General features: G+C 39.8%; 1 non-coding gene and 1 pseudogene across 1 annotated transcript; one reads left to right on the top strand and one right to left on the bottom strand.

The window, feature by feature from the left end:
• Positions 1-355: 355 nt before the first annotated feature.
• The window catches only part of LOC130966167 (membrane-bound O-acyltransferase GUP2-like), a 37,636-nt pseudogene continuing 11,850 nt past the window's right edge, over positions 356-26,141 (bottom strand).
• Positions 12,963-13,070, top strand: LOC130971405 (small nucleolar RNA R71). Its single transcript, XR_009082626.1, has one exon. It is a non-coding gene; the product is annotated as a small nucleolar RNA R71 (small nucleolar RNA).

Below are 26,141 nucleotides of genomic sequence, written 5' to 3'. Positions count from 1 at the left end.
CGAGTCGACTGTGATTTTTCCATTTAGTGTACAAAATTCGAAGGCACTGGATCCGAATTCGATGTACAATGCATTGGGGGAATTTGTTTGGTCAAGAACCACCACTCACCATGCTGTCTGGTTTCAGGATTGAAACTTGTGGCAGTAAACATGAATTCGGTCATTGGCATCAAGTATTATGATCAGGTTAATTGTCTCATTTCAACGTGACCTTTTTCTGGCCTTCTCTATGTGGAACATAAGCTGAAAGAACTTAGACGTAAGATTACTAAACTAAAAAAGGAAGCAAAGAGAATAAAAACTATTTGGAATGTTTCATAATGCAAATGACGAAAATTTCACACCTTTGTTCCCACTAAAATGTGATAAACATTGCACCGAGAACAGGCAGCCCTGAGTGATGGAATTACCAGATTAATTTTAAACTATATTTAACTGCAACAAAGTTTAGAAGACTAAAAATATTGACAAACCTTCCTTGCTAAGGAAAGAATCAAGAAGCCAATTAATGCCTTTGGGTCCAATAACAAAACCAACCAGATTTGCCACTTGTCAAGAAAAGTCATTGCACTAAAATTAGAAATTGACTATCATTGATTTCTACATAATTAATTGTGATCAAGTAAGCCATAAGTAGAAATGTAGAATAACTAAGAATTAAAACATTTATATGTGCTATAGTTTTCCAAAGTACATCCAAGGACAAACCATGAGGGAAGTAATTGTGATTGCACCAGCAACAACACTGATTTCACGAAATATGAATTCCCCAAAAGAACTCTCATCCTGATGAACCACATTTAACTTGATGTCAAACAAAAAGATTAATGACTTTGGAACAATGGAAGACTGAAAAAGAAATGCAAGGATATGCTTTACCTGAAATGCATTTGCTACTGATTTTAAAGCCAACTCAAGGATAAAGAATAAACATGTTAACCATGCCCATGAAAGAAGCTTCCTAAGGTCCAAGAGAATAATCAAGAAAAAGATATCAGGTCAAAGAATATGCCAATATTACAAGGAGAATGGATTTAAGTTACCAATGTAGGGTGCATACCACTCTAAATCATGCCAGATGGCAACAAATGTGAACACAACCCATACATTCAGAAGCTTTTTCTGAGATCCCCCCAAGAGTAATGTATATGTAGCTGAATTTCTACTCAGTCAATAATTTGCTATCATCCAAGAAAAATAAAATGCAAAATCAGTCCAAAAGAATCAGTTCCACCTCACTAGCCACTTGTTAAAGGAAGCATGCCAATTTTTCCAGAAGTCTTACAAGCTGTGGCAATTATTAATACATTTTGGCATATTCTCTAGAGCTTCAATTCCATTTATCTACAACTTATCATTCCAAATTAATGATCTAAATTCAAACATCTACTTTTAACATTTATTCTAGAGGGTTGAAGAGCAAGTAGCATACCAATGACCAGAAACGAAAAAAGCGCCAGATCAATAAAAATTTTAGCCACATGAAGTTTAAGACCTGAAACAAATATGTAACAAAGAATGAGAAACACTATGGTGAGTGAATTTGGAAATTTTACTTTTTCAATATTTTTGATACAACAACAGCAACCACCTATACTGAACTTTATCCCACTGGGTTAGGTTGTTGAGTGAATCAGGAATTGCCATTAGTCTCAATAATACCATTTAAAGATGATGAACATGTATCCTCTTACCCCATATCCAATGATGAAGATATCCATGGGAGACATGTGCTTCCACAAACCACTAAGTAATAAAGAAACTATTTCAGTTAACAGAATGAAAATTGGATAAAATATTAATTATAACACGTGAACTTTCTTGATAGTACTCTAACCTATTCACAAATGAATTATAATAGAACAAATGTGTCATCAATTCCATGAGGAGAAGACTAAATAGCCAACGAAAACCATAGAGTGTCACATTTTTAACTGAACGAGTATTTTGAGGAACTTTTAGCTGTAGAAACAATAGAAAAATACCATCAACGAACCAGAAACTTTGCCATTTAAAAACAATTTCCAGGAATTACTAACACGAGAAATGTTAAGGAAGAGAAAGTATAACATCTACCTAGTTGTCATTATTGTTATTGTAATACATTTAACAACTGTCAATTAAGAAATTGAATCTCCAAACAATAACAAATTTAGTTTCTCTTAATATTCAAACAAATCATATCTTACATATAATTTTATGTCGGAATATGACAGGTCTGGGTTCACTTCATCAATCAAAATTTCAGAAAGCCTAGAACTATAAAAAATGTAACTAAAAATAAAACATGGAGCTCATAAGAGAAATATAAGTTACAGTCAGACCTGTGAGGCAAAAGCTTTGAAGCTCAATATTGGACCAGCAATGTAAAGAGGGGCATACAGCAAGTAACAAAGCTATGTGGTATATGCAAACTTGTCATTCTGTAGTCTGCTCTCCTGATAATGGAATTAAAATTATGAACCAGAAAACTGTGCATCCACATGCCAAACTTAAAGAAGAAGAATAAAAGTAAACATTTAAAAAGCATAAAAATAACAGAAGATTCTTGATTAACTGGCAGATATCCTAACCTGTAAAGCTTGATAGCAAGATTTTCCTGATTTACAAATATGACAACGTTTGCAATGCTTCTGCAACAATAAAAAGACTAAAATATTGCCAAATATTTATGAATTATGTAAAATACACAAAAGCATAAAGTCACAGAATTTGGCAACAGGTCTTGAGCTAGAAGAGGTCATGTGTACTAGATATACTAAATCATGGTAGCAAACGATAAATGTGATGGCATAAGGAACACGAGTACAACCTCATAATAGTCTTCTCTTAAAAACATGAACATAACTAGGTTGTTCATAAACCATAATAAAAAACTAGAACTTAATCAAGCAAGGGTTACATTACAAAACACGGCCTTTGTAAGAGGTATTTAATAAACCACTATTTTATGGTTTATCTTGTGTTTAATTGAGTGGTTTCATCAAGTATTTACCCACTTATTCATATGAACTGTATGATTTTACAATCCCTTCCTAAGTTTGTTCTATGGTTGAAAACTTGCTTCCTAGAGATCTTTAATTTTTGTATTTCAATTCTCCTTTATACCATTCGATGCCGTGATCCGTGTGTTAAGTGTTTCAGGCTTCACAGGGCAGGAATGGCTTAGAGAATGGAGAGGAAGCTTGCAAAAATGGAAGGAACACAATAAACTAAGGAGATAACCAGCGAGCATCGACACGCGCGCGTGGCTCACGCGAGCGCACGGAATGGAGAAAATTGCAGCGACACGTGCACGTGCCTGACGCGTACACACGGATTGAAGTCTGCACGAATGACACGCACGCGTAAACGATGCGTACGCGTGACAAAGAAAATCGCTGAATGACGTGCACGCATGACTGATGCGTACGCGTGACCTGCGCGATCTGCAGAAATAACAGAAAATGCTGAGGGTGGTTTTGGGCTGTATTTTGACCCACTTTTCGACCCAGAAACACAGAATAAAGCCAGGGAACGTGCAAAGACTCGATACATATCAACATACATTCTCATTAGGATAGTTTTAGGATTTTGGATCGAAATCTAGAGAGAATTACTCTTCCTCTAGGTTTACTATTCTAGTTTGTTTTTCAAGCTCGGTTGCATGTAGAACGGATGGTTACACATTCAAGCTCGGTTGCATGTAGAACGGATGTGGTTGTCAATCACGCGTTCATAAGTGAGAATGATGATGAGCGTCACATAATCATCACATTCATCATGTTCTTGGGTACGAATGAATATCTTGGAATAAGAATAAGAGAGAATTGAATGAAAGAAAATAGAATTGCATTATACTTGGGTACAGCAGAGCTCCACACCCTTAATCTATGGTGTGCAGAAACTCCACCGTTGAAAATAATAAGTAAAAGGTTCAGGCATGGCCGAATGGCCAGCCCCCCTAAAACGTGATCATAGCCTCTTAGGATGAAGAATAAACAAAGCTGAGACCAAAGATGTCTAATACATTAGTAAATCATCCTATTTATAATAAACTAGCTCCTAGGGTTTACATGAGTAAGTAATTGATGCATAAATCCACTTCCGGGGCCCACTTGGTGTATGCTTGGGCTAAGCTTGATCAATCCACGAGCTGAGGCTTCTCTTGGAGTTGAACTCCGAGTTATGACGTGTTTTGGGCGTTCAACTCCGGATCATGACGTTTTTCTGGCGTTTAACTCCAGACAGCAGCATGTACTTGGCGTTCAACGCCAAGTTACGTCGTCAATTTCCGAATAAAGTATGGACTATTATATATTGCTGGAAAGCTCTGGATGTCTACTTTCCAACACCATTGAGAGCGCGCCAATTGGAGTTCTTTAGCTCCAGAAAATCCATTTTGAGTGCAGGGAGGTCAGATTCCAACAGCATCAGCAGTCCTTTTGTCAGCCTTTTTCAGAGTTTTGCTCAAGTCCCTCAATTTCAGCCAGAAATTACCCGAAATCACAGAAAAATACACAAACTCATAGTAAAGTCCAGAAATGTGAATTTAACATAAAAACTAATGAAAACATCCCTAAAAGTAGCTTGAACTTGCTAAAACTACCTAAAAATAATGCCAAAAAGCGTAAATTATCCGCTCATCACAACACCAAACTTAAATTGTTGCTTGTCCCCAAGCAACTGAAATCAAATAGGATAAAAAGAAGAGAATATACTAAATTCCAGAATATCATGAATATTAATTATAATTAGATGAGCGGGACTTGTAGCTTTTGCTTCTGAACAGTTTGGCATCTCACTTTTTCCTTTGAAGTTTAGAATGATTGGCTTCTCTAGGAACTTAGAATTTCAGATAGTGTTATTGACTTTCCTAGTTAAGCATGTTGATTCTTGAACACAGCTACTTATGAGTCTTGGTCGTGGCCCTAAGCACTTGTTTTCCAGTATTACCACCGGATCATAAATGCCACAGACACATAACTGGGTGAACCTTTTCAGATTGTGACTCAGCTTTGCTAGAGTCCCCAGTTAGTGGTGTCCAGAGCTCTTAAGCACACTCTTTTGCTTTGGATCACGACTTTAACCACTCAGTCTCAAGCTTTTCACTTGGACCTTCATGACACAAGCACATGGTTAGGGACAGCTTGATTTAGCCGCTTAGGCCTGGATTTTATTTCCTTGGGCCCTCCTATCCATTGATGCTCAAAGCCTTGGATCCTTTTTAACCCTTGCCTTTTGGTTTTAAGGGCTCGGGCTTTTTCTATTGCTCCTTCTCTTTTTTTTTTTCATTCACTGCTTTTTCTTGCTTCAAGAATCAATTTCATGATTTTTCAGATCATCAATAACATTTCTCTTTGTTCATCATTCTTTCAAGAGCCAACAGTTTTAACTTTCATAAACAACAAGATCAAAAGACATATGCCTGTTCAAGCATTCATTCAAAAACAAAAAGTATTGTCACCACATTAATATAATTAAACTAAATTCAAGAGCTATTTTCGAAATTTATGTACTTCTTGTTCTTTTGAATTAAAACATTTTTCATTTAAGAGAAGTGAAGGATTAATGGATTTTATTCATAGCTTTAAGGCATGGTTACATACTAATGATCATGAAATAAAGACACAAAACATAGATAAACATAACATTAAAAACCGAAAACAGAAAGAAGTAAAGAACAAGGAATGAATCCACCTTTAGTGGCGTCTTCTTCTTGAAGGTCCAACAATGTCCTTAAGCTCTTCTATGTCCCTTCCTTGCCTTTGTTGCTCCTCTCTCATTGCTCTTTGATCTTCTCTTATTTCATGGAGAATGATGGAGTGCTCATGATGTTCCACCCTTAATTGTTCCACATTGTGGCTCAAACCTTCTAAAGAAGTGTTGAGTTGCTCCCAATAGTTGTTTGGAGGAAAGTGCATCCCTTGAGGCATCTCAGGGATTTCTTGATGATGAGCTTCCTCATGCACCTCTTGAGAACCGTGAGGGGCTTCTCTTGCTTGCTCCATCCTCTTCTTGGTGATGGGCTTATCCTCCTCAATGGAGATGTCTCCTTCTATGATAACTCCAGCTGAGTAACATAGATGGCAAATAAGGTGAGGAAAAGCTAATCGTGCCATGGGTGAAGGCTTGTCGGCTATTTTTGTAGATTTCATTGGAGATGACCTCATGAACTTCTACTCCTCTCCAATCATGATTCCATGAATCATGATGGCCCGATCCACAGTAACTTCAGATCGGTTGCTAGTAGGAATGATGGAGCGTTGAATGAACTCCAACCATCCTCTAGCTATAGGCTTGAGGTCCAGTCTTCTTAGTTGGACTGGCTTGCCTTTGGAGTCTCCCTTCCATTGAGCTCCTTCCACACAAATGTCCATAAGGACTTGGTCCAACCTTTGATCAAAGTTGACCCTTCTAGTGTAGGGGCGTTCATCACCTTGCATCATGGGCAAGTGGAATGCCAACCTTACATTTTCAGGACTGAAATCCAAGTATTTCCCCCGAACCATTGTGAGATAATTCTTTGGACTCGGGTTCATACCTTGATCATGGTTCCTAGTGATCCATGCATTGGCATAGAACTCTTGAACCATTAAGATTCCGACTTGTTGTATGGGGTTGGTTAAGACTTCCCAACCTCTTCTTCGGACTTCATGTCGGATCTCCGGATACTCATTTTTCTTGAGCTTGAAAGGGACCTCAGGGATCACCTTCTTCTTTGCCACAATATCATAGAAGTGGTCTTGATGGCTGGTGCGCGAAATTGTGAACAATACTTTTTCACAACTCAAATAATCCCCGGTAATGGCTCCAAGAACTTGGTGGCTCAATACCATGGCATTACACAACTTCGCACAACTAACCAGCAAGTGCACTGGGTCGTCCAAGTAATAAACCTTACGTGAGTAAGGGTCGATCCCACGGAGATTGTTAGTATTGAAGCAAGCTATGGTCATCTTGTAAATCTTAGTCAGGCAAACTCAGATGTATATGGTGATGAACGAAAATAACATAAAAGATAAGGATAGAGATACTTATGTATATCATTGGTGTAAGAGCTTCAGACAAGTGTATGAAGATGCCTTCCCTTCCGTCTCTCTGCTTTCCTAATGCCTTCATCCAATCCTTTCTTACTCCTTTCCATGGCAAGCTCGTGTAAGGTTTCACTGTTGTCAGCAGCTACCTCCCATCCGCGCAGTGAAGCTAATGCACACACTCTGTCACAGTGCTGCCAATCACCGGTTTTGGTTCCCTCCCCTACCGAATAGAATACTCTTTTGCGTCTGTCACTAACGCCCAGTAGGTTACAGGTTTGAAGCACGTCATAGTCATTCAATCATTGAATCCTACTCAGAATACCACAGACAAGGTTAGACCTTCCGGATTCTCTTGAATGCTGCCATCAGTTCTTGCCTATACCACGAAGACTCTGATCTCACGAATGGTTGGCTCGTTTGTCAGGCGAGCACTCGGTTGTCAGGCGATCAACCATGCATCATGCAATCAGGAATCCAAGAGATATTCACTAAGCCTCAAATGCTTGTAGAACAAGAATGGTTGTCAGTCACCTTGTTCATGGGTGAGAATGGTGATGGGCGTCAATCATCACCTTCATCATGTTGAAGAACAAGTGATATCTTGGATAAAGAACAAGCGGAATTGAATGGAAGAACAATAGTAATTGCATTAATACTCGAGGTACAGCAGAGCTCCACACCTTAATCTATGGTGTGTAGAAACTCCACCGTTGAAAATACATAAGCATAAGGTCTAGGCATGGCCGAATGGCCAGCCTCCCAATGATCTAAGATAGCATAAAACTCAAAGATAGCTACCAAGATGTCCTCGATACAATAGTAAAAGGTCCTACTTATAGAAAACTAGTACATAGATGAGTAAATGACATAAAAATCCCTTCCGGGCCCACTTGGTGTGTGCTTGGGCTGAGCAATGAAGCTTTTTTCGTGTAGAGACTCTCCTTGGAGTTAAACGCCAGCTTTAGTGCCAGTTTGGGCGTTTAACTCCCAATTAGGTGCCAGTTCCGGCGTTTTAACGCTGGAATTCCTTGAGGTGACTTTGAACGCCGGTTTGGGCCATCAAATCTTGGGCAAAGTATGGACTATTATAATTGCTGGAAAGCCCAGGATGTCTACTTTCCAAAGCCGTTGAGAGCGCGCCAATTGGGCTTCTGTAGCTCCAGAAATCCACTTCGAGTGCAGGGAGGTCAGAATCCAACAGCATCTGCAGTCCTTTTGAGTCTCTGGATCAGATTTTTGCTCAGGTCCCTCAATTTCAGCCAGAAAATACCTGAAATCACAGAAAAACACACAAACTCATAGTAAAGTCCAGAAAAGTGAAATTTAATTAAAAACTAATAAAATATACTAAAAACTAACTAGATCATATCAAAAACATACTAAAAATAATGCCAAAAAGTATACAAATCATCCGCTCATCACAACACCAACTTAAATTGTTGCTTGTCCCCAAGCAACTGAAAATCAAATAAGATAAAAGGAAGAGAATATGCAATGAATTCCAAAACATCTGTGAAGATCAGTATTAATTAGATGAGCAGGGCTTTTAACTTTTGCCTCTGAACAGTTTTGGCATCTCAATCTATCCTTTGAAATTCAGAATGGTTGGCTTCTTTAGGAACTTAGAATCCAGATAGTGTTAATGATTCTCCTAGTAAAGTATGATGATTCTTGAACATAGCTATTTATTGAGTCTTGGCTGTGGCCCAAAGCACTCTGTCTTTCCAGTATTACCACCGGATACATACATGCCACAGACACATAATTGGGTGAACCTTTTCAGATTGTGACTTAGCTTTGCTAAAGTCCCCAATTAGAGGTGTCCAGGGTTCTTAAGCACACTCTTATTTGCCTTGGATCACAACTCTTATTATTATTTTTTTCGTTTTCTTTTTTTCTCTTTTTTTTCGGTTTTTTTTTTTTTTTTTGAATAGCAATGCTTTTTCTTGCTTCAAGAATCATTTTATTGATTTTTCAGATCCTCAATAACATGTCTCCTTTTTCATCATTCTTTCAAGAGCCAACATTCATGAACCACAAATTCAAGATACATATGCACTGTTTAAGCATACATTCAGAGAACAAAATATTGCCACCACATCAAAATAATTAAACTATTATAAAATTCAAAATTCATGCAATTCTTCCTTTTTCAATTAAGCACATTTTTATTCAAGAAAGGTGATGGATTCATAGGACATTCATAACTTTAAGGCATAGACACTAAGACACTAATGATCATAAGACACAAGCATGGATAACATAAAGCACTAAAATTCGAAAAACAAAGGAATAAGAACAAGGAAATCAAGGAACGGGTCCACCTCAGTGATGGCGGCTCTTCCTTGCTTTTGAAGGTCCTATGGAGTGCTTGAGCTCCTCAATGTCTCTTCCTTGCCTTTGTTGCTCCTCTCTCATGATCTTTGTTCTTCTCTAATTTCATGGAGGAGAATGGAGTGTTCTTGGTGCTCCACCCTTAGTTGTCCCATATTGGAACTCAACTCTCCTAGGGAGGTGTTTAGTTGCCCCCAATAGTCTTGTGGAGGAAAATTCATCCCTTGAGGAATCTCAGGGATCTCATGATGAGTGGGATCTCTTGTGTACTCCATCCTTTTCTTAGTGATGGGCTTGTCCTCATCAATGGTGATGTCTCCCTCTATGTCAACTCCCACTGAATAACAGAGGTGACAAATGAGGTGAGGAAAGGCTAACCTTGCCAAGGTAGAGGTCTTGTCCGCCACCCTATAGAGTTCTTGGGCTATAACCTCATGAACCTCTATTTCTTCTCCAATCATGATGCTATGGATCATGATAGCCCGGTCTATGGTAACTTCGGACCGGTTGCTAGTGGAAATGATTGAGCGTTGTATGAACTCTAACCATCCTCTAGCCACGAGTTTGAGGTCATGCCTTCTCAATTGGACCGGCTTTCCTCTTGAATCTTGCTTCCATTGTGCGCCCTCTTCACATATGACTGTGAGGACTTGGTCCAACCTTTGATCAAAGTTGACCCTTCTAGTGTAAGGATGCTCATCTCCTTGCATCATAGGCAAGTTGAACGCCACCCTCACACTTTCCGGACTAAAATCCAAGTATTTCCCCCGAACCATAGTAAGATAATTCTTTGGATCCGGGTTCACACTTTGGTCATGGTTCTTGGTGATCCATGCATTGGCATAGAACTCTTGAACCATCAAGATTCCGACTTGTTGAATGGGGTTGGTAAGTACTTCCCAACCTCTTCTTCGGATCTCATGGCGGATCTCCGGATATTCACCCTTTTTGAGTGAAAAGGAGACTTCGGGGATCACCTTCTTCAAGGCCACAACTTCATAGAAGTGGACTTGATGCACCCTTGAGAGGAATCTATCCATCTCCCATGACTCGGAGGTGGAAGCCTTTGCCTTCCCTTTCCTCTTTCTAGAGGTTTCTCCGGCCTTGGATGCCATAAATGGTTATGGAAAAACGAAAAAGCAACGCTTTCACCACACCAAACTTAAAATGTTTGCTCGTCCTCGAGCAAAAGAAGAAAGAAGAGAGTAGAAGTAGAAGAAATGAGAAGAGGGAGATGGTGGTGTTTAGGTAGTGGGAAAATGAAGGGGTAAAGAGGGGTTTATATAGGAAAGAGGGGGATGAGGGTTCGGCCATTTGAGGGTGGGTTTGGGAGGGAAAGTGGTTTGAATTTGAAGGGTGAGGTTGGTGGGGTTTTATGAAGGATGGATGTGAGTGGTGAAGAGAAAGATGGGATTTGATAGGTGAGGGGTTTTTGGGGAAGAGGTGTTGAGGTGATTGGTGAATGGGGGAAGAAGAGAGAGAGTGATGGTAGGGTCCTGTGGGGTCCACAGATCCTGTAGTGTCAAGGAAAAGGCATCCTTGCACCAAATGGCATCAAAATCCACGTTTTGAGCCTTTTCTGGCGTTAAACGCCGGGCTGGTGCCCATTCCTGGCGTTTAACGCCAGGTTTTTGCCCTTTACTGGCGTTTAACGCCAGTCTGGTGCCCCTTTCTGGCGTTAAACGCCCAGAAGGGTGCCAGACTGGGCGTTAAACGCCCAACTGCTAGGCTGACTGCGTTTGAACGCCAGCAGCATCTTCCTCCAGGGTGTGCTGTTTTTCTTCCTGTTTTTCATTTTGTTTTGCTTTTTTCATTGTTTTTGTGACTTCTTATGATCATCAACCTACAAAAAAGATAAAATAACAAAAGAAAATAATTAATTATAAAACATTGGGTTGCCTCCCAACAAGCGCTTCTTTACTGTCATTAGCTTGACAGAGGACTCTCATGGAGCCTCAGAGATGCTCAGAACCGTGTTGGAACTTCCCAACACCAAACTTAGAGTTTGATTGTGGCCTCCCAACACCAAACTTAGAGTCTGACTGTGGGGGCTCTGTTTGGCTCTGTTTTGAGAGAAGCTCTTCATGCTTCTTCTCCATGATGACAGAGGGATATCCTTGGGCCTTAAACACCAAGGATTCTTCATTCACTTGAATGATCAACTCTCCTCTATCAACATCAATCACAGCCTTTGCTGTGGCTAGGAAGGGTCTGCCAAGGATGATTGATTCATCCATGCACTTCCCAGTCTCTAGGACTATGAAATCAGTAGGAATGTAATGGTCTTCAACCTTAACCAGAACATCCTCTACAAGTCCATAGGCTTGTTTTCTTGAGTTGTCTGCCATCTCTAGTGAGATTTTTGCAGCTTGCACCTCAAAGATCCTTAATTTCTCCATTACAGAGAGGGGCATGAGGTTTACACTTGACCCCAAGTCACACAAGGCCTTCTTGAAGGTCATGGTGCCTATGGTACAAGGTATAGAAAACTTCCCAGGATCTTGCCTCTTTTGAGGCAATTGCTGCCTAGACAAGTTATCCAGTTCTTTGGTGAGCAAAGGGGGTTCATCCTCCCAAGTCTCATTTCCAAATAACCTGTCATTTAGCTTTCATGATTGCTCCAAGGTATTTAGCAACTTGCTCTTCAGTGACATACTCATCCTCTTCAGAGGAAGAATACTCATCAGAGCTCATGAAAGGCAGTAGTAAGTCCAAGGGAATCTCTATGGTCTCAGTTTGAGCCTCAGATTCCCAAGGTTCCTCATTGGGGAACTCATTGGAGGCCAGTGGACGTCCAGTGAGGCCTTCCTCAGTGGCGTTCACTGCCTCTTCTTCCTCCCAGAATTCGGCCATATTTATGGCTTTGCACTCTCCTTTTGGATTTTCTTCAGTGTTACTTGGGAGAGTGCTTGGGGGAAGTTCAGTAATTTTCTTGCTCAGCTGACCCACTTGTCCTTCCAAATTCCTAATGGAGGATCTAGTTTCAGTCATGAAACTTTGAGTGGTTTTGATTAGATCAGAGACCATGGTTGCTAAGTCAGAGGTATTCTGCTTAGAGCTCTCTGTCTGTTGCTGAGAAGATGATGGAAAAGGTTTACCATTGTTAAACCTGTTTCTTCCACCATTATTATTGAAACCTTGTTGAGGTCTCTCTTGATTCTTCCATGAGAGATTTGGGTGATTTCTCCATGAAGAATTATAGGTGTTACCATAGGGTTCTCCCAGGTAATTTACTTCTTCCATTAAAGGGTTCTCAGGATCATAAGCTTCTTCCTCAGATGAAGCATCCTTAGTACTGTTTGGTGCATTTTGCATTCCAGATAGACTTTGAGAAATCAGATTGACTTGTTGAGTCAATATTTTATTCTGAGCCAAAATGGCATTCAGAGTGTCAATTTCAAGAACTCCTTTCTTCTGACTAGTCCCATTGTTCACAGGATTCCTTTCAGAAGTGTACATGAATTGGTTATTTGCAACCATTTCAATCAGTTCTTGAGCTTCAGTAGGCGTCTTCTTCAGATGAAGAGATCCTCCAGCAGAGCTATCCAAAGACATCTTGGATAGTTCAGAGAGACCATCATAGAAAATACCTATGATGCTCCATTCAGAAAGCATGTCAGAGGGACATTTTCTGATTAACTGTTTGTATCTTTCCCAAGCTTCATAGAGGGATTCTCCATCCTTCTGTCTGAAGGTTTGGACTTCCACTCTAAGCTTACTCCATCTTTGTGGTGGAAAGAACTTTGCCAAGAAGGCATTGACTAGCTTTTCCCAAGAGTCCAGGCTTTCTTTAGGTTGGGAGTCCAACCATATTCTAGCTCTGTCTCTCACAGCAAAAGGGAATAGCATCAGTCTATAGACCTCAGGGTTAACCCCATTAGTCTTGACTGTGTCACAGATTTGCAAGAACTCAGCTAAAAACTGATGAGGATCTTCCATTGGAAGTCCATGAAACTTGCAATTCTGTTGCATTAGAGAAACTAATTGAGGCTTAAGCTCAAAGTTGTTTGCTCCAATGGCAGGGATAGAGATGCTTCTCCCATAGAAATCAGGAGTAGGTGCTGTAAAGTCACCAAGCACCTTCCTTGCATTGTTGGCATTGTTGTTGTTTTCGGCTGCCATTTGTTCTTCTTCCTTGAAGAATTTGGTCAGGTGCTCTAAAGAGAGTTGTGCTTTGGCTTCTCTTAGCTTTCTCTTCAAGGTCCTTTCAGTTCAGGATCAGCCTCAACAAGAATGCCTTTGTCTTTGCTCCTGCTCATAAGAAAGAGAAGGGAACAAGAAAATGTGGAATCCTCTATGTCACAGTATAGAGATTCCTTTAGGTGTCAGAGGAAAAGAAAAATAGAAGAAAGAAGAAGGAGAATTCGAACTTGATCAGATATAGTTCGAATTGTGCATTAAGAAGGAGTGATACTCCATAAATAGAAGGATGTGAAGAAGAAGGGGGGGATAATTTTCGAAAATTAATTATAAAATTTTGAAAACATTTTTGAAGAACACTAATTGATTTTTGAAAACAAAAGTGGGAAAGAAATCAAGTGATTTTCGAAAAAAAAAAATTTGAAATTAGACATCAAAAAGATTTGATTGAAAACTATTTTGAAAAAGATGTGGTTAAGAAGATATGATTGAAAAGTTATGGTCAAAGAGATGTGATTGAGAAGATATGATTTGAAAACAATTTTAAAAGATATAATTTGAAAACAATTTGAAAAAGATTTGATTTTTAAAAATTAATAACTTGCCTAACAAGAAAAGATATGATTCAAACATAAAACCTTTCTCAACAGAAAAGGCAACAATTTTGAGATGTTCAATCAAATCATTAATTGTTAGTAAGTATCTTTTAAAAAGGAAAGAAATTGATTTTGAAAACATTTGATTGAAAAGATTTGATTTGAAAAAGATTTGATTTTGAAAAACTAAAAAAAAATTGATTTGAAAACAAAATCTTCCCCCTAGCACCATCCTGGCGTTAAACGCCCAGAATGGTATACATTCTGGCGTTAACGCCCAAAATGCTACCTCTTTGAGCGTTAAACGCCCAACCAGGTGCCCTGGCTGGCGTTTAAACGCCAGTCTGCCTTCTTCACTGGGCATTTTTGAATGCTCAGCTTTTTCTGTGTAATTCCTCTGCAGTATGTTCTGAATCTTCAATTCTTTGTATCATTGACTTGAAAAGACACAAATTAAAAATATTTTTGGATTTTTTTTTAATAATCAAAATGCAAAAGGAATCAATTAACAATGCATGCAAGACACCAAACTTAGCAGTTTGTGTGCCACTGACACTATATGAGACACACAAAATACTTCAAGTCAATAGAATTCAAAGATCAAAACAAAGAAATATATGCATGGATTCGAAAATTATAACAAAAATATGCATTTGACACCAAACTTAGGATGAGACACTAAACTTAAGCAAGAAACATCAAATATTTTTGGTCTTTTTATGATTTTGTAATTTTTTTTTGTGTTTTTCGAAAATTAAATGGGAAAAGGTATCAAAATTCTTAATGAGAATTCCAGGAATCAGTGCAATGCTAGTCTAAGACTCCGGTCCAGGAATTAGACATGGCTTCACAGCCAGCCAAGCTTTCAAAGAAAGCTTCGGTCCAAAACACTAGACATGGCCAGAGGCCAGCCAAGCCTTAGCAAATCACTGCTCCAAAAGCAAGATTGATAAGAAATCAACAAGTTCTTGTGGTGATAAGTTGAAACCTCGGTCCAATGAGATTAGACATGGCTTCTCAGCCAGCCAGATTTCAACAAATCATCATGAAACTCTAGAATTCATCTTCAAGAATTTCGAAAAAAAATAATACCTAATCTAAGCAACAAGATGAACCGTCAGTTGTCCAAACTAGAACAATCCCAGGCATTGTTACCAAAAGCTTGCTCAAAACTTGAACAATCCCCGGCAACGGCGCCAAAAACTTGGTGCGCGAAATTGTGAACAATACTTTTTCACAACTCAAATAATCCCCGGTAATGGCTCCAAGAACTTGGTGGCTCAATACCATGGCATTACACAACTTCGCACAACTAACCAGCAAGTGCACTGGGTCGTCCAAGTAATAAACCTTACGTGAGTAAGGGTCGATCCCACGGAGATTGTTAGTATTGAAGCAAGCTATGGTCATCTTGTAAATCTTAGTCAGGCAAACTCAGATGTATATGGTGATGAACGAAAATAACATAAAAGATAAGGATAGAGATACTTATGTATATCATTGGTGTAAGAGCTTCAGACAAGTGTATGAAGATGCCTTCCCTTCCGTCTCTCTGCTTTCCTAATGCCTTCATCCAATCCTTTCTTACTCCTTTCCATGGCAAGCTCGTGTAAGGTTTCACTGTTGTCAGCAGCTACCTCCCATCCGCGCAGTGAAAGCTAATGCACACACTCTGTCACAGTGCTGCCAATCACCGGTTTGGTTCCCTCCCCTACCGGAATAGAATAACTCTTTTGCGTCTGTCACTAACGCCCAGTAGGTTACAGGTTTGAAGCACGTCACAGTCATTCAATCATTGAATCCTACTCAGAATACCACAGACAAGGTTAGACCTTCCGGATTCTCTTGAATGCTGCCATCAGTTCTTGCCTATACCACGAAGACTCTGATCTCACGGAATGGTTGGCTCGTTTGTCAGGCGAGCACTCGGTTGTCAGGCGATCAACCATGCATCATGCAATCAGGAATCCAAGAGATATTCACTAAGCCTCAAATGCTTGTAGAACAAGAATGGTTGTCAGTCACCTTGTTCATGGGTGAGAATGGTGATGGGCGTCAATCATCACCTTCATCATGTTGAAGAACAAGTGATATCTTGGATAAAGAACAAGCGGAATTGAATGGAAGAACAATAGTAATTGCATTAATACTCGAGGTACAGCAGAGCTCCACACCTTAATCTATGGTGTGTAGAAACTCCACCGTTGAAAATACATAAGCATAAGGTCTAGGCATGGCCGAATGGCCAGCCTCCCAATGATCTAAGATAGCATAAAACTCAAAGATAGCTACCAAGATGTCCTCGATACAATAGTAAAAGGTCCTACTTATAGAAAACTAGTACATAGATGAGTAAATGACATAAAAATCCACTTCCGGGCCCACTTGGTGTGTGCTTGGGCTGAGCAATGAAGCTTTTTTCGTGTAGAGACTCTCCTTGGAGTTAAACGCCAGCTTTAGTGCCAGTTTGGGCGTTTAACTCCCAATTAGGTGCCAGTTCCGGCGTTTAACGCTGGAATTCCTTGAGGTGACTTTGAACGCCGGTTTGGGCCATCAAATCTTGGGCAAAGTATGGACTATTATATATTGCTGGAAAGCCCAGGATGTCTACTTTCCAAAGCCGTTGAGAGCGCGCCAATTGGGCTTCTGTAGCTCCAGAAAATCCACTTCGAGTGCAGGGAGGTCAGAATCCAACAGCATCTGCAGTCCTTTTGAGTCTCTGGATCAGATTTTTGCTCAGGTCCCTCAATTTCAGCCAGAAAATACCTGAAATCACAGAAAAATACACAAACTCATAGTAAAGTCCAGAAAAGTGAAATTTAATTAAAAACTAATAAAAATATACTAAAAACTAACTAGATCATATCAAAAACATACTAAAAACATTGCCAAAAAGTATACAAATCATCCGCTCATCAATGGCTCTTGGAGATGAATCTTTCCATCTCCCATGACTCGGAGGTGGAAGCTTTTGTCTTCCCTTTTCCTTTTCTAGAGGATACTCCGGCCTTAGGTGCCATTGGTAATGGAAAAACAAAAAAAAAGCTTATGCTTTTACCACACCAAACTTAAAATATTGCTCGCCCTCGAGCAAGTGAAGAAAGAAGAGAAGAAGAAGAAGAAGAAAATATGGTGGAGAAGGGAGAGTGATGGTTCGGCCAAGGGTGAGAAGAAGGGGTTGTGTGGTGTGAAAATGAAGTAGAATGGAAGGGTATTTATAGGGAAAGGGGGGAGGTATGTTCGGCCATTTTGGGTGGGAATGGGAGGGAAATTGGTTTGAATTTTTGAAGGTAGATGGGGTTTATGGGGAAGAGTGGATGGATGTGAGTGGTGAATGGGGTAATTGGGAAGAGGAATTGAGGTGATTGGTGAAAGGTGTTGGGAAGTGTGATATGGGGAAGAGTGAAATAGGATTAGGAGAGTGTGATTAGGATTAAAAGGTAAGGTGGGAATATGGTAGGTGGGGATCCTGTGGGGTCCACAGATCCTGAGGTGATCCTGTGGGGTCCACAGATCCTAAGGTGTCAAGGAATTCCATCACTGCACCAAATAGGCATGTAAAATGCCTTTGTGCATCATTCTGGCGTTTAAACGCCCATTGGTGCACATTCTGGGCGTTCAACGCCCATGTAAAGCATGTTTCTGGCGTTGAACGCCAGTTTCATGCTTGTTACTGGCGTTCAGCGCCAGTTTTTCCTCTCTGGGCACATTCCTGGCGTTCAGCGCCAGAATGTTGCTTGTTTCTGGCGTTCAGCGCCAGAATGGTGCTCTGTTCTGGCGTTGAACGCCAGCCAGATGCACCTTACTGGCGTTGAACGCCAGCCTGTGCGTCCTCTAGGGTGAAAATTTTTTCTTCTGCTGTTTTTGATTCTGTTTTTAATTTTTATGATTTTTTCGTGATTCCTCATGATCATGTACCTAATAAAACACAAAATAACAATACAATAGAATAAAATAAAATTAGATAAATAAAATTGGGTTGCCTCCCAACAAGTGCTTCTTTAATGTCAATAGCTTGACAGTGGCTCTCATGGAGCCACAAGTTGATCAGGTCAATGTTGTATAGTTGTCCACACCAAACTTAGAGTTTGGATATGGGATCTTAACACCAAACTTAGAGTTTGGTTGTAGCCTCACAACACCAAACTTAGAGTTTGACTGTGAGGGCTCTTCTTGACCCTGAACTGAGAGAAGCTCTTCATGCTTACTCTCTTTTGTCACAGAGGGATGGCCTTGTGCCTTAAACACAAGGTATTCCCCATTCAATTGAAGGACTAATTCTCCTCTGTTGACATCTATCACAGCTTCTGCTGTGGCTAGGAAAGGTCTTCCTAGGATGATGCATTCATCCTCTTCCTTCCTAGTGTCTAGGATTATGAAATCAGCAGGGATGTAAATGCCTTCAACCTTTACTAGCACGTCCTCTACTATTTCATAAGCCTGTCTCAATGACTTGTCTGCCAGTTGTAATGAGAACAAGGCAGGTTGCACCTCAATGATCCCCAGCTTCTCCATTACAGAGAGTGGCATAAGATTTATCCCTGACCCCAGATCACACAGAGCTTTTTCAAAGGTCATGGTGCCTATGGTACAAGGTAATAAGAACTTGCCAGGATCTTGTCTCTTCTGAGGTAGAATTTTCTGAATCCAAGTATCCAGTTCATTAATGAGCAAGGGAGGTTCACTTTCCCAAGTCTCATTACCAAATAACTTGGCATTCAGCTTCATGATAGCTCCTAAGTATTGAGCAACTTGCTCTCCAGTCACATCTTCATCCTCTTCAGAGGAAGAATAGTCTTCAAAGCTCATGAATGGCAGAAGGAGATTTAATGGAATCTCTATGGTCTCTATATGAACCTCAGATTCCTTTGGATCCTCAATAGGAAACTCCTTCTTGCTTGAGGGACGTCCCAGGAGGTCTTCCTCACTAGGATTTTTGTCCTCCTCCTCCCTTGTGCATTCGGCCATATTGACTATGTCAATGGCTTTGCACTCTTCTTTTGGATTCTCTTCTGTATTGCTTGGGAGAGTACTGGGAGAAGTTTCAATGACTTTCTTACTCAGCTGGCCCACTTGTGCCTCCAGATTTCTGATGGAGGATCTTGTTTCACTCATGAAACTGAAAGTGGCTTTTGACAGATCAGAGACTACATTGGCTAAATTAGAAGTGTTTTGTTCAGAATTCTCTGTCTGTTGCTGAGAAGATGATGGATATGGCTTGCTATTGCCCAGCCTGTTGCGTCCACCATTGTTAAAGCCTTGTTGAGGCTTTTGTTGATCCTTCCATGAGAAATTTGGATGATTTCTCCATGATGAGTTATAGGTGTTTCCATAAGGTTCACCCATGTAATTAACCTCTGCCATGGCAGGGTTCTCAGGATCATAAGCTTCTTTAGAAGCTGCCTCTCTAGTACTGTTGGATGCATGTTGCCATCCATTCAGATTTTGAGAGATCATGTTGACCTGTTGAGTCAACACTTTGTTCAGAGCCAATATAGCATTCAGAGTAGCAATTTCAAGAACTCCTTTCTTCTGAGGTATCCCATTGTTCACGGAATTCCTCTCAGAAGTGTACATGAATTGGTTGTTTGCAACCATGTCAATGAGTTCTTGAGCCTCTTCAGGCGTTTTCTTCAGGTGAATAGATCCACCTGCAGAATGGTCCAATGACATTTTTGAAAATTCAGAGAGACCATAATAGAATATATCTAAAATGGTCCATTCTGAAAACATGTCAGATGGACATCTTTTGGTCAGCTGCTTGTATCTTTCCCAAGCTTCATAGAGGGATTCACCATCTTTTTGTTTGAAGGTTTGAACATCCACTCTCAGCTTGCTCAGCTTTTGAGGAGGAAAGAATTTATCCAAGAAGGCAGTGACCAGCTTATCCCAGGAGTCCAGGCTATCCTTAGGTTGTGAATCCAACTATATTCTAGCTCTGTCTCTTACAGCAAAAGGGAAAAGCATGAGTCTGTAGACTTCAGGATCAACTCCATTCGTCTTTACAGTCTCACAGATCTGCAAGAACTCAGTTAAAAACTGATAAGGATCTTCAGATGGAAGTCCATAAAACTTGCAGTTTTGTTGCATCAAGGCAACTAGCTGAGGTTTCAACTCAAAGTTATTGGCTCCAATGGCAGGAATGGAGATGCTTCTTCCATCAAACTTGGACGTTGGCTTTGTGAAGTCACCAAGCATTCTCCTTGCATTATTATTATTTTCGGCTGCCATCTCCTTCTCTTGTTCGAAAATTTCTGAAAGGTTGTTTCTGGATTGTTGTAATTTAGGTTCTCTTAATTTTCTCTTCAGAGTCCTTTCAGGTTCTGGATCAATTTCAACAAGAGTGCCTTTATCCTTGTTCCTGCCCATATGAAAGAGAAGAAAACAAGAAAAGAAGAGGAATTCTCTATGTCACAGTATAGAGATTCCTTCATGTTAGTAGAAAAAGAAGGGGGTAGAAGAATAAAGAAGGATGGATTCGGATTTATGGATGAAGAGAGGTGAAGAGAAGTGTTAGTAAACAAATAATTAAATAGAAGAAGAAAAGAGAAGGGAACTTTCGAAAATAATTTTGAAAAAGAGGTTAGTAATTTTTGAAAATTAGAGATAAAATGTAATTAAAATTAAAACATGAAACAATTAATTAATTAAAAAGAACTTTTGAAAAAGGGGTGAGATATTTTCGAAAATTAGAGAGGGAAAAGTAGTTAGGTGGTTTTGAAAAAGATAAGACACAAACAAGAAGTTAGTTAGTTGATTGAAAAAGATTTGAAATCAAAATTGAAAAAGATAAGAAGATAGTAAGTTAGATAAGATTTTTTTTGAAAAAGATAAAATTTTTGAAAAAGATCAAAATAAAAGATAAAAAGATTTAATTCAAAAATTTTGAAATTATTTACTTCACTAACAAGAAACTACAAGATAAGATTCTAGAACTTAAAGATTGAACCTTTCTTAACAAGAAAGTAACAAACTTCAAATTTTTGAACCAATCACATTAATTATTAGTGAATTTTCGAAAGTATGATGTAAAGATAAGGAAAATATTTTGAAAATAATTTGAAAAATGTTTTTGAAATTTTCGAAAAATAGAAAAAATGAAAAAGATATGATTTTTGAAAAAGATTTTGAAAAGATAAGATTTTTAAAATTGAAATTTTGACTTGACTTGTAAGAAACAACTAATTTTGAAAATTTTTGACCAAGTCAACCCAAAATTTCAAAAATTTGGAGGGAAATAAGGAAAAGATATTTTTTTTGATTTTTGAATTTTTAATTATGAGAGAGAAAAACAACAAAAATACTCAATGCATGAAATTTTTAAATCAAAACAATGAATGCATGCAAGAATGCTATGAATGTCAAGATGAACACCAAGAACACTTTGAAGATCATGATGAACATCAAGAACATATTTTTTGAAAAAAAAAATTTTTGATGCAAAGAAAATATGCAAGACACCAAACTTAGAAATTTTTAATGCTTGGAAAATATGAATGCAAAGATGCACATAAAAAACAAGAAAACATCAAGATCAAACAAGAGGACTTATCAAGAACAACTTGAAGATCATGAAGAACACTATGAATGCATGGGATTTTCGAAAAATGCAAGAAAAATTTTTAAAAGCATGCAATTGACACCAAACTTAAAAGTTGACTCAAGACTCAAACAAGAAACACAAAATATTTTTGGTTTTTATGATTTTATGATTTTTTTTGTATTTTTGTTAAATTTTTTTCGAAAATATATTTTAGAAAAACGAAAAAAAAGAAAAATTTTGAAAAAGATTTTTGAAAAGAAAATTACCTAATCTGAGCAACAAGATGAACCGTCAGTTGTCCATACTCGAACAATCCCCGGCAACGGCGCCAAAAACTTGGTGGACGAAATTGTGATCCATGTTCTTTGTATTTGTATGAAATCATTATTATGGCATCGGTTGTTTTCACAACTCCGTTCAACTAACCAGCAAGTGTACTGGGTCGTCCAAGTAATAAACCTTACTCGAGTAAGGGTCGATCCCACAGAGATTGTTGGTATGAAGCAAGTTATGGTCACCTTGTAAATCTCAGTCAGGCAGATTAAATTGGTTTATGGTTTCGAAAATAGAAATAAGAAAATAGAAGAATTAAAAAGGGATAGAAATACTTATGCAGATTCATTGGTGGGAATTTCAGATAAGCATATGGAGATACTGTATGGCTCAAGGACGCCTGCTCTCCTACTGCTTCAACTCAATCCTTCTTATTCCTTTCCATGGCAAGCTGTGTATAGGGGTTCACCGTTCGACGATGGCTACTTTTAATCCTCTCGGGAAAATGGTCCTCTGCGGCTGTCACTCGCATGGCTAATCGTCTGGAGGCATCATCTGGCCGAAGGCTACATCCCATCCTCGAAGTGAAAACTACGCTCACGCGCTCTGTCACAGCACGGCTAATCACTGGTTGGTTCCCGCACCTACTGGAATAGAATCCCTTGATTCTTTTGCGTTTGTCATCACGCCCAGCACTTGCAAGTCTGAAGCACGTCACAGTCATTCATTACCGGAATCCTACTCGGAATACCACAGACAAGGTTAGACTTTCCGGACTCTCAGGATCCTACTCGGAATACCACAGACAAGGTGAGACTTTCCGGATCCTCATAAATGCCGCCATCTATCTAGCTTATACCACAAAGATTCTGTTGGGGAATCTAAGAGATACACATTCAAGCTCGGTTGCATGTAGAACGGATGTGGTTGTCAATCACGCGCGTTCATAAGTGAGAATGATGATGAGCGTCACATAATCATCACATTCATCATGTTCTTGGGTACGAATGAATATCTTGGAATAAGAATAAGAGAGAATTGAATGAAAGAAAATAGAATTGCATTAATACTTGAGGTACAGCAGAGCTCCACACCCTTAATCTATGGTGTGCAGAAACTCCACCGTTGAAAATACATAAGTAAAAGGTTCAGGCATGGCCGAATGGCCAGCCCCCCTAAAACGTGATCAATAGCCTCTTAGGATGAAGAATAAAACAAAGCTGAGACCAAAGATGTCTAATACATTAGTAAATCATCCTATTTATAATAAACTAGCTCCTAGGGTTTACATGAGTAAGTAATTGATGCATAAATCCACTTCCGGGGCCCACTTGGTGTATGCTTGGGCTAAGCTTGATCAATCCACGAGCTGAGGCTTCTCTTGGAGTTGAACTCCGAGTTATGACGTGTTTTAGGCGTTCAACTCCGGATCATGACGTTTTTCTGGCGTTTAACTCCAGACAGCAGCATGTACTTGGCGTTCAACGCCAAGTTACGTCGTCAATTTCCGAATAAAGTATGGACTATTATATATTTCTGGAAAGCTCTGGATGTCTACTTTCCAACGCCGTTGAAAGCGCGCCAATTGGAGTTCTGTAGCTCCAGAAAATCCATTTTGAGTGCAGGGAGGTCAGATTCCAACAGCATCAGCAGTCCTTTTGTCAGCCTTTTTCAGAGTTTTGCTCAAGTCCCTCAATTTCAGCCAGAAATTACCTGAAATCACAGAAAAACACACAAACTCATAGTAAAGTCCAGAAATGTGAATTTAACATAAAAACTAATGAAAACATCCCTAAAAGTAGCTTGAACTTGCTAAAAACTACCTAAAAACAATGCCAAAAAGCGTATAAATTATCCGCTCATCAGTAATCCCTGAAAGAGACCTGAACAAGGTCCAAGAAAGAGGATTACCAAGTAACTCGACAAGGCCCGACATGACGAAGTCGGCCCAAAAATATAAAGTTAATTACAAAGGTAATCCCTGAAAGAGACCTGAACAAGGTCCAAGAAAGAGGATCACCAAGTAACTCGACAGGGACCGACATGGCAAAGTCGGCCCAAAAATATAAAGTTACAAAGGTAATCCCTGAAAGAGACCTGAAGTCGGCCCAAAAATATAAAGTTACAAAGGTAATCCCTGAAAGAGACCTGAACAAGGTCCAAGAAAGAGGATTACCAAGTAACTCGACAGGGACCCATATGACGAAGTCGGCCCAAAAATATAAAGTTACAAAGGTAATCCCTAAAAGAGACCTGAACAAGGTCCAAGAAAGAGGATTACCAAGTAACTCGACAGGGCCCGACATGGTGAAGTCGGCCCAAAAATATAAAGTTACAAAGGTAATCCCTGAAAGAGACCTGAACAAGGTCCAAGAAAGAGGATCACCAAGTAACTCGGCAGGGACCGACATGGCGAAGTCGGTCCAAAAATATAAAGTTACAAAGGTAATCCCTGAAAGAGACCTGAACAAGGTCCAAGAAAGAGGATCACCAAGTAACTCGACAGGGACCGACATGGCGAAGTCGGCCCAAAAATATAAAGTTACAAAGGTAATCCCTGAAAGATACCTGAACAAGGTCCAAGAAAGAGGATTACTAAGTAACTCGACAGGGCCCGACATGATGAAGTCGGCCCAAAAATATAAAGTTACAAAGGTAATCCCTGAAAGAGACCTGAACAAGGTCTAAGAAAGAGGATTACCAAGTAACTCGACAGGGCCCGACATGACGAAGTCGGCCCAAAAATATAAAGTTACAAAGGTAATCCCTGAAAGAGACCTGAACAAGGTCTAAGAAAGAGGATTACCAAGTAACTCGACAGGGCCCGACATGACGAAGTCGGCCCAAAAATATAAAGTTACAAAGGTAACCCCTGAAAGAGACCTAAATAAAGTCCAAAAAAGAGGGTTACAAACAAACAACTCAACCTGAGTTAAAGAAATCGGCAATCTCAGTATTATAATTCCTAACGAAGACCTGAACAAAATTCAAATTGTTGAAAGCAGTGTCAGGCAAAGGAATCAAGCCGATCATGTTAGACAAAGTCCCGACACTTTAAAAGACTACGAAGGTACCAAGACAAGTGCAGACAAATATGATATAAAAACAAAAGTTATAATAATAGCCAGCTTCAGAGGCCACCAGGTTCAGCCCACAAAGCCTGGAAACTACTTTGTTTATCAAAATAAAGTTGCTAAACAAGCAACTAGAAAAGCGTCAAAACATCATTCACAAAATAAAGAGTTTTAAAAATAAAGCCCACAAGTCGAGCAATCTACAATGAGCAAGAAGGAAATTCAGTTAACATCCGAAGGTTTCTCAGCAGCATCAACTCGGGGTGAAGGAGGACGAGTCTGAAGAGGCACCGCATCCACCGTCCCATCATCCCGGTTCAAAATTTGGCAATCCGGTTCCCCCCTGGGTGATTGATCTCAACAGTGGAAGTCGGAAAAGTCGGCACAACAGAAGTCTTGGTAGTGGGTAGTGAAGGACGATCATCATCATCATCATCAGGATCGTCAGGAACAATCTTACCATCCTTAACAATGTTGTCCAGACTAACAAGGGAAAGGTCGAGATCTGGCGCAAGAACTCGAAATTTCTCCTACAGATTCTCATAAGCAGCAGTAACACTGCCTACAAGATGACTCTGAAGTTCGGTATAATCGGCCCGGACAGATTCTAAGCTACCCCTGAGCTCCATCATCTCTCTATAAGTAGTAACATAGCTATCCTTATGTTTTAACGCCGTATCCTCGGCCAGTTGCACAGCAGCCGCCAGACTAACAGCCCGAGCCTTTTCCCCTTTCAGCTCCTTTTTCAGCTCGGCCACTTTCACCTCGAGCTCCTCCTTCAAACCCTTAATTCGATCAAACTCCGATTTTGCCTCCTCCATAGAGCCCTTGGTAGCATGGATAGAAAGATCTTGAGCAGTCTGGAATAAAGCCGCTCCCATGTGTGCCAGTGTAATACCACTCCGAGTAATGAAGTCTAAATGGCGAAGAATGGATACATCGTCAGTAGGCATGACACCATAGGGAGCAATCTGTTGATCTACAAACCCAACAGCATCAAAATCGGGAGCACCAAGATTAAAAGGCTCGACAGTCCGAGGTCTTTTTGGAGGAGGAGCGGCGGAAGGAGAGAGGTACCAGCAGAAGTTTGCAACGGATCAACCAAAAGAACCCGGGGAGTAGGGATCATCCTCCTCGGCCTAGGAGAGCTCGGGATAGACGA

Source organism: Arachis stenosperma, chromosome 3 (genome assembly GCF_014773155.1).
Source record: "Arachis stenosperma cultivar V10309 chromosome 3, arast.V10309.gnm1.PFL2, whole genome shotgun sequence".
NCBI classification, from domain to species: Eukaryota; Viridiplantae; Streptophyta; class Magnoliopsida; order Fabales; family Fabaceae; genus Arachis; species Arachis stenosperma.
The sequence above is the reverse complement of the archived record's forward strand: the minus strand, read 5'-3'. Positions and strand labels throughout refer to the sequence as shown.